Source organism: Pteropus vampyrus, unplaced genomic scaffold, assembly GCF_000151845.1.
Source record: "Pteropus vampyrus isolate Shadow unplaced genomic scaffold, Pvam_2.0 Scaffold81, whole genome shotgun sequence".
NCBI classification, from domain to species: Eukaryota; Metazoa; Chordata; class Mammalia; order Chiroptera; family Pteropodidae; genus Pteropus; species Pteropus vampyrus.
In genome coordinates, this window is record NW_011888862.1 from 2,332,289 (window position 1) to 2,335,653 (window position 3,365).

The window sequence follows — 3,365 nt, forward strand, 5'->3', positions numbered from 1 at the left end:
TGGGAGAATGGGGTGAAGGGTTAAAGAAGTACAAATTAGTAGCCGATGGGTGGTCACAGGGATGGGGAGCATTGCATAGGGAATGCAGTTAACATTAATATGTTGGCTAGGTGGAGGGTCAGGGGAGGGAGGGAGGAATTGGGGGGGATTGTTTTACAAACTATATAGATGTCTAACCAATATACTGCATACTTGAAGCTAATTAAAATAAATTAATTTAAAAAAAAGAAAAAGAGAAGAATGAAGAAGACAAGAAAGCCCAGGATCGTGCTTGGAGGCAGGCATTCCAACAACATTCCAAGAAATGTTGTGTGCATGGGATAATCTTTATCAAAATTATAGGATTATTTAGAAGCAGGAAATATCATCATAAGAAAGGAGAAATACTCTTTTTATACATCGCATTGAGCTAAAATGGAAAGCCTTCTTCAACTGCTCTTGGTACATGGTGAAGTAAGCGACATGAGACACAGTAGTAAAATCTGCCTGGGTCTACTACGCAGCTGTGTGATCTTGGGCAAGTTACCTAACCTCTCTGTTTCTCTACCTGTGAAATGGGGATGCAAGTGATAAGAATGATCTCACAGAATTGTTGTGAAGGCCTGCCATGTAGTTAGTGCTATCCACATGTACAATATTATTATTCCTTCTCTTCTCTCAACTGCGACCTTATTCTAGAAGGGTCTGCAGAAACTTGCTCTTACTGGTTCTTGCTTTAGACCCTGCACTTCTCTATCGATTTGGCTCACACTAAAATGAAACTCAGTTCCACTTAACCGTTGCTGCTCTCGCCAGAACATCACCATGCCTCCTCATAGCCACGCAGAGCCTCTGTCCCCTTTAAGAACCTTCGAGCTCCACTGTTATAAAACTTCCTCACGTTCCCATCTACACCCCGGCTGGGAATTCCTGTGCCACTTGTCTTGCTTTGACGCCTCGGCTTGAATTATGCAGGCCACGTCCGGCTCTCTTAAGCTTGCTGAGGGCCCCAGAGTCTTTATCTTTGATCGAATTTCCACAAGTGACTGATGTGGCCCACATGAAAGGCACATTTCCCTGGGCAGCATCAGATTATATGTAATTACCAAAGAAATTGGTCAATTCCGCCTTTACCTTGCCTCTCAAGAAAATTTACTGTTTCATGACCAGATTTCATGGAAAGGAGTTAGTTCCAAATCCATCTTCATTGGATTCGAGCGAATTTACATTTGTTCCTGTTTTGTTCTGGTTTTCATTTTATCGAGTGTCATTATGGACTCGCTGATATTTACATATTTGGTATATTTTAGGCAATTATCATTCCATGAGGTTTTGATGTCCACACTGTCCTTTGGACAAGTAGTAACCATTGCTTCAAGCTGGTGACTTTATCCTCTGGACATACTCTTCCTTGTCTTTGCTGTGGCTGAGGCAAAATGTCCTGGCTCACGTCCATCGCTGCCCCAGACCTGGGACCTGCCAGATGGCCAAGGATCCTTGGATCCTGTCAGTCGGAGGTATCATTTCCACGCCAAACTCCTTACTCTGAACACTGGTGATTGAAAGGAAGAAAATGAAGCTTTTGTCTCGATTTCCAGTACAAACTGTATTGGAGGGTAACCAAGTAGCCCCAGAAGATGAAGAAGTGTTCCCCTTTACTGGAGGATTCAGCTAATATTTGTAGATGGGAAGGAATGATAAAACTAGAAAATGAGCATTTGCAAGGGGAGAAAACAAACTGATTTGATAATGGAGGAATCAGACCATGACCACCTTCAGCCAGTGATTGATCTGTGTCATTAATAGCAGGAGACCTTGACATCTTACTATCTCAGATGTGATCAGAGTCATAAAGAAAATTGTCCTGTTTAAAAATAGCTCTTGTTGAGGTATAATTCATTACCATTCAATTCGCCCTTTTAAAACGTAAAAAAATTCAATGGCTTTTAGTATACTCAGAGTTGTGCCTCTATCTCCACGATCAATTTCAGAATATTTTCATTGCCCTCCAAAGAAACTCTACATTCCTTAGCCATCACCATCCTCCCATCCCCCAGCCCTAGGCAACCCCTAATTTATTTTCTGTCTATAGATTTGCCTATTCCGAATATGGAATCATGCAATACGTAGTCCTTTGTGACTGGCTTCTTTCACTTGGCATACTGTTTTCAAGGTTCATGCATGTCATAGCATGCATCAGAACTTCATTTCTCTTTATGGCTGAATAATATTCCATTGTACGGCTGGACCACATTTTATTTATCCATTCATCAGTTGATGGACACCTGGGTTGTTTTCATCTTTTGGCTATTGTGAATAGTACTGCTACGAACATTCATGTCAACTATTTGAGTACCGATTTTCAGTTCTTTTGGCTCTATCCATAGGAGTGGACTTGCTGGGTTATATGCTAATTCTATGTTTAATTGTTTGAGGAACGGCCAGACTGTTTTCCAAAGCAGCTGCACCATTTTAAATTCCCACCAGCAATGTATGAAGATTCCAATTTCTCTACATTCTCACCAAAATTTGTCATTATCTGTCTTTTTAATTATAGTCATCCTAGTGGGTGTGAAGCGGTATCCCATTGTGGTTTTCATTTGCCTTTCCCTGTGGCTAACGATGCTGAGCATTTCTTCATATGTTTATTAGCCTTTTGTGTATCTTTTTTTTTGGAGAAATATCTATTTGGATCTTCTGCCTTTATTTTCCATTTTTTAAGTGGACTTTTTTTTAAGAGCAGTTTCGCATTCTCAGCAAAATTGAGTGGAAAGTACAGAGCATTTTCACATACCCCCTGCCTCCACAAACTCATAGCGTTCCCCACTATCAGCATCCTACATGAGAGGGGTACATTCGTTATTGCTGATGAAGCAACATTGACACATTATCTGCCAGGTCCATAGCTTACATTAGGGTTTACTCTTGATGCTGTACGTTCTACGGGTTTGGAGAAATGTATAATGGCATGTATCCACCATTACAGTATCATACAGAACACCATCATTGCCCTAAAAATCCTCTGTGCTCCACCTGTTCATCCCCACCTCTCCACAACCCCTGACAACCATTCATCTTTTTACCGTCTCTGTAGTTTTGCCTTTTCCAGAATATCATATGGTTGGAATCATACACTAAGCAGCCTTTTCAGATCAGCTTCTTTCACTTAGTCATATGCATTTGAGGTTCCTGTGTGTCTTTTCATGGCTCCATAGTTCATTTCTTTTTAGCACTGAATAATATTTCACTGTCTGGATGTACCAGTTTATTTATCCACTCATCTATTGAAGGGCATCTTGGTTGCTTCCAAGTCTTGGTAATTATGAGTAAAGCTACTGTCAACATCCATGTGTAGCTTTTTTTGCCCTTTTTAAAATTGTCTTTTT

At 40.7% G+C, this 3,365-nt stretch overlaps 1 protein-coding gene across 1 annotated transcript in view; it reads left to right on the forward strand.

Moving 5' to 3' along the window:
- PRPS2 (phosphoribosyl pyrophosphate synthetase 2) overlaps positions 1–3,365 on the forward strand; it is a 32,747-nt gene that overhangs the window by 379 nt on the left and 29,003 nt on the right. The gene's annotated exons all lie outside the window — the stretch shown is intronic.